Source organism: Amphimedon queenslandica, unplaced genomic scaffold (assembly GCF_000090795.2).
Source record: "Amphimedon queenslandica unplaced genomic scaffold, v1.1 AMPQUscaffold_12950, whole genome shotgun sequence".
NCBI classification, from domain to species: Eukaryota; Metazoa; Porifera; class Demospongiae; order Haplosclerida; family Niphatidae; genus Amphimedon; species Amphimedon queenslandica.
In genome coordinates, this window is record NW_003546814.1 from 10,320 (window position 1) to 15,896 (window position 5,577).

At 33.6% G+C, this 5,577-nt stretch overlaps 3 long non-coding RNA genes across 3 annotated transcripts; 2 read left to right on the top strand and 1 right to left on the bottom strand.

The window, feature by feature from the left end:
• Positions 1–149: 149 nt before the first annotated feature.
• On the bottom strand, positions 150–2,353 carry LOC109586092 (uncharacterized). Its single transcript, XR_002186817.1, has 5 exons — positions 2,313–2,353; positions 1,720–1,945; positions 1,336–1,403; positions 724–843; positions 150–310 (listed from the first exon to the last, which is right to left on the bottom strand). It is a non-coding gene; the product is annotated as an uncharacterized LOC109586092 (long non-coding RNA).
• Positions 2,354–2,817: 464 nt separating this feature from the next.
• On the top strand, positions 2,818–3,341 carry LOC109586093 (uncharacterized). The gene is made up of 3 exons (XR_002186818.1): positions 2,818–2,905; positions 3,117–3,193; positions 3,300–3,341. It is a non-coding gene; the product is annotated as an uncharacterized LOC109586093 (long non-coding RNA).
• A 1,264-nt stretch (positions 3,342–4,605) lies between these two features.
• Positions 4,606–5,046, top strand: LOC109586095 (uncharacterized). Its single transcript, XR_002186819.1, has 2 exons — positions 4,606–4,735; positions 4,916–5,046. It is a non-coding gene; the product is annotated as an uncharacterized LOC109586095 (long non-coding RNA).
• Positions 5,047–5,577: the final 531 nt, after the last annotated feature.

Genomic DNA, 5,577 nt, shown 5'->3' on the forward strand with positions numbered 1-5,577 from the left:
ATAAAATAACCTCCACATAAAGGACACCTCTGTATAACAGAGACACTTTCTTGACCCAAAGTGTCCATTATATAGAGGCTAGTCTGTACTACATACTTAAACAATTCCTATTTTAACCCTTCCTCTCTCCCTCCCTATCTCTCTCTTTCTTTACTTCTTTTGAGTTTGATTGTGCATTAGCTTCTTTCAGTGCTTCCCTCAATTGTCTGCTGGCGTCCATTAATACTTTCTGTTTGTCTTCTGATGACTTTGTCTTCACTTCATCAACTGCTTGTTGTATCCTCTGCTGTATAATGGGCTCTTGTTCTTGCTAATGAAGAGAAAGACAGAAGAGGATTTCAAGAAATATTCACATTACATATACACATTTGTATTATTGGAGATGTGCTGTTAATCCTGTACTATAGCCCATGCTTTTTCCCAAAAATGGCTACAAAATCACCCATTTTCTGATGCGTATTGACGTCCTTATGCTGTGTAGAAAGTTTGAGTCAATTTTGAGCTCAAAATTTTAAAGCTACGGCCATTTAAAAAACTACAAGTATAATATACACTATGTGTGGTGCACTATGTACTATGTACAAGTACATACATTACAGTGCAGCACATAGTACTTTTGTGTGGTGTACTACATACAGACTTTAATTACACATGACATTACACTATGAGTGTGTGTGTGTGTGTGTGTGTGTGTGTGTGTGTGTGTGTGATTGTATTAATTACTTCAAATTGTTTGTACATATTATAAGCTGAGGTCAGTGTTGATACCAAATGTATTCTCTCCTTTAGTGTCATTAATGATCGCTGGGTCTTTGACACCATACCCTCTAGAGTAGTCATCATCTGATGGAGAGGGAGAGGGCGGAGGGAGATAAAAATTGACAATATACCGTATAGTGGGAAATTTTGGAGGAAATTAAATTTGGAAAACTGGCATTTTGATAGCCATTCACCGAAATAAAAATCAATTATTTTGAGCCATTATACGCATGCTCAATGGCATGTGGCCACCAATTCGCCAAATTAAACCCACCAATCACCAAAATTTAGCAATTCATCAAATTTTATTCCCTCCAAAATTTCCTGCTATACAGTACATATTTTGTAAAGCTAACTTTAAGAGCAATAGAGTTAAATAGCATGTACACATGCACACATGCATGTACATACATGTACATACATGTGTGTATATACATACATGTGTGTACATACATGTATGTACATGCACATTTTTTGAAAATTACCACCATGCAGGGCATATGTACACATAATAGCAATATTAATTTAATAATTAAATGTCATTTAATTGTGTACATGTACATGTATAACACATACCAGATCTAGGCAGTTCCAATCGTCTTTTATTAAATTTAATAATCTTTGATGATTAGCAACCGTCAAACCTAAAGCAGGAGAAAGTATATTGTAATTATAAAATAAATACATTGACCCCAATATTAATTAACTGTACATGTAATTAATAGTTATATTAACATACAAAATGATTTATTGGTGAGAGTAATATTTAATGAATTTGCCAGTGGAAAGTTAATTTGTGAATTTTATATTGGCGATTTTGTGCCACGTGCTATTGAGCATGCTCAGATTGAAACAAAATGGCTGATTTTATATATTTGCAATTTCTTCATAGAACCGCCAATCAGCAATATTAATTCCTTCCCAATAAATCATCTTGTACGGTATATTATTTTATATTACTTGGTGATACTTCTCTAAGAGGTGTGGTCTCAGCAGTGACTGTAGGGGAAGGACGAGAGTAATGAGCATGAGGAGTTGGTAGTGTAGCTGATGAAGGGGCGGAGCTAGTAGGCGGGGTCACACGGGATGGGTGTGGCTCCACTGCTACTTGTTGTTGATCATGTGAACTGGTTGGAGTTAGAGTAGCAGTTGGTATCGGCTTAGGAATCCTTTTATTAGGATACACCTAATGACAAGAAATGGAATAAAAATTGGGAGGTGATTTCTGTGTAATTTTTTGGAAAAAACTATGGGTTATAGTACAGAGTATTTTTCCGAAAGCGGTTTGTTTTTTAAAATGGCCGTAACTTGAAAAATTGAAGTTGCAGGAATCAGCTCAAACTTTCTACACAGCATAAGGACATGATTATGTATCAGAAAATGTAATAAAAATTTGGGGTGATTTTGGAGCCATTTTTCGGAAAAAAACATGGGCTATAGTATAGCCTTGGTTATTTTTCAAAAATTGGCCAATTAAAAAACATCTATAACTTGAAAAATTGAATTTGAAATCAGCTCAAACTTTCTACACAGCTAGCATAATGGTTGTTTACCTGTTGGAGGAATCATCAAGATGTGTCTTAATAAAGAGAGAGAGAGAAAGAGGAGGAGGAGTAAAGCAATAAGAGACAGAGCTGCTGGCAGTTTAGATGTCTTCTCTCCTGATGTAGTACTGCCTGACTTGCTGTCTACTGCAGCTTTGAATGAGTGAGAGTGGCGGCCATTAGCTGGTCTACTGGAGGCAGCTTGACAGTAGTTCCAGAGTCCAATACTTGCTCTCCATTGAGAGACATCAATCATCTTGTAATTATTAGTAAAGTATAATTAAAATGAACTATAATATACTTACCTCTATCACTGTTAATGATCAACTGTTGTAAGATAAAGAAATGAAAAGATACAGTCAATTGAGTCAAAAGCACTTCAAGCTGCAGTTGCAAAAAGGTGTGGCTACCCATGCTTAGCCACACCTTCTAATTAGTAATAATTTTTAGGTTCAATTATTATTGTTTTTGTTGTGTCTTTATTGTATTTTTATAGAATCTGAGAGGGTCAATGAAAATGTCTCAAGTATCACGTGATGATTGTTTGATCACATGACTTGTTATTAACTACCGCCAATGGGAGTGTCTCTGGCAACTTTGAAGTAAGAAACCACACCTACTTATGATTTTATAATAATAGCGTTTAATTGATCAGGATATATCAAACTAATCCCACTTGTGTGTGTGTGTGTGTGTGTGTTTGCCAAAATTTCCCCCTTAAACATTACCAGCTATACATACAGTACATACCTTTATACATGTACATGTGTAACTAATATTATGTGTATTGTGTGTATGTGTATATTATTATAGAGTTCTGGTGATGATACTGTGGCATTAGTTAAACATGATAAAACTGAACCTGATGTTACTATAGCAGCACCAGACCGGTGAGTATATACTGTACATGTACTGTACCTACCTTTTACTGTATTATTGGTCTATCTCTTTCTTTCTAATATCTCCCTCTCTCTTTTTTTCTTTATTTATATGCAGGACTCATTTACTAGGAGAGGTAAGGTTGATATAAACACAGTACAAGACCTGATGTGTTTGATGATGTTGAAGAAGAACACAACATTGACATACTAACTGCTGAAATATCGCAAGTAATGATTAGTTATACATGTACATGTACATCATAGTTCTGCCTATGGTAGTTAACCATCTCAACAAATGAACCAACCAGTTCATCACTTAGACCAACCATCCAATTTATATTAATAGCCATACATAAAGCATGATATTGTTCATAAATTTAAAAGGAAAATATTAGTCTCAGAACACCTCTAATTTCTTTTATGCAGAATCCTAGCTGGTGCATGTACTTTAATGCAAAGCTAAATTTAGCCATTTTCTACATACTATAGTCATTATAATTATTATGATATTTCTCTTCTCTCAGATGTTCAGTAGGGCTAAGCAAGGATTATTAGTAATCAACAGACAAGCTAAAAATGGATCAGATCAGGAAAAGAAAGTTGCTAAGAATGTTGTATCATCGCTAGCAATCACACTACAAGATCTATCAGTGGATTTTAGGAAAGCATAGTCATCTTATTTAAAAAGTAAGAGAAACAGAGAAGAAGAGAGTTTTAGATGGTTGTAACTTGAATATTTAAGCTCGGAATCGGCTCAAACTTTCTAAACAGCATAAGGACATCACTATGTATCAAAAAATGTAATAAAAATTTGGAGTGATTTCGGAGCCATTTTTTGGAAAAAACATGGGCTATAGCCTTGAGTATTTTTCAAAAATTGGCTGTTTTTAAAAAATGGCCATAACTTGAAAAATTGAGGTCGGAATCAGCTCAAACTTTCTACACAGCATAAGGACATCAATATGTATCAGAAAATGTAATAAAAATTTGGGGTGATTTCGGAGCCATTTTTTGAAAAAAAGCATGGGCTATAGTACAGGGAAATTTTTTAAAATTGGCCGTTTTAAAAAATGGCCATAACTTGAAAAATTGAGCTCGGAATCAGCTCAAACTTTCTACACAGCATAAGGACGTCAATATGTATCAGTAAATGTAATAAAAATTTAGGGTGATTTTGGAGCCATTTTTTGAAAAAAAAACCATGGGCCTTAGGTATTTTTCAAAATTTACCATTTTTTAAAAATGGCCGTAACTTGAAAAATTGAAAAAAATTGTAATAAAAAAGAGCCAATTCTTACATTGTTGCCATTAATTAATTGATATAATAATAATAATAATAATAATAATAATAATAATAATAATAATAATAATAATAATAATTATTATTATTATTATTATTATTATTATTATTATTATTAATAGGGATGAAAGGATGTGAGGAGAGGGTTATTGCTGGTGAGTTAAGGCCAACAATTGATACTAATGGAAGAGGAGGAGGAGGAGGAATGCAGTTTGATGATGAAGAAGAAATTGAAGTACTAGTAGATAAAGGTACAATAAGAGCTAATACTAATGTATACTAATGGTAAACCTACATGTACATGTACATCACTACCTGACCACACCTCTTAATTAGCTACACAGCATATGCATACATGTACATGTACTGCATGTATACATTATGAAACTCCTTCCCTCCCTCTCTTTCTCTCTCTCTCTCTCTCTCCTTAGGCTGAGAAGCATCAGAAGAGATCAATCAAGTTAATTATTATAATAGTATTAATAGTTATAATAGTAGTGGCTGTTGTTACTTTTATTATTGTTAAAGTTGTTAGGAAAGGAAAAGGAATTATTTAATGATAGTAATGATTAATATACCGGTACTAACATTGTGTGTTGTATTATTATGTGTTTAACTATTTTGTAGTTTTATTACTACTTAAGTTTTTAATCTTGTAATCAATTATTAAAAAATTGTCACTATTGGTAGTGGTTTGTGTGGCTGTTCTTTTCTGTGTCTGTCAATCAATGTCTTCTTTTGATCTTTAAGAGTATCCTTTAGGAGAGGAAGAACATATCCAGCATTAAACTCAATATATTCAAGTGATGGATGGATGAAGATAGTTTCAAATAAATGTTGTACTAGTTCTATCCAGTTAGGTTGAGATGACTTGCTATTAATACCTCTACACTCTATCTCCAGTAGTCTGATGGTTGTATGTGACTGTAACATGTTAGTAACAGCAGGTAGTCCCTGCTTATAAAACAATGGTGTCATTATTTGTTCCTTCTCTTCATCACTACAGTTACTGTATGACTGATCTGGTTTGAAGTTCACTTTAAGTTCTGTGAGCTTGCTTTTTAAAGAGATGACATTCATGAAAGTTCTTAGA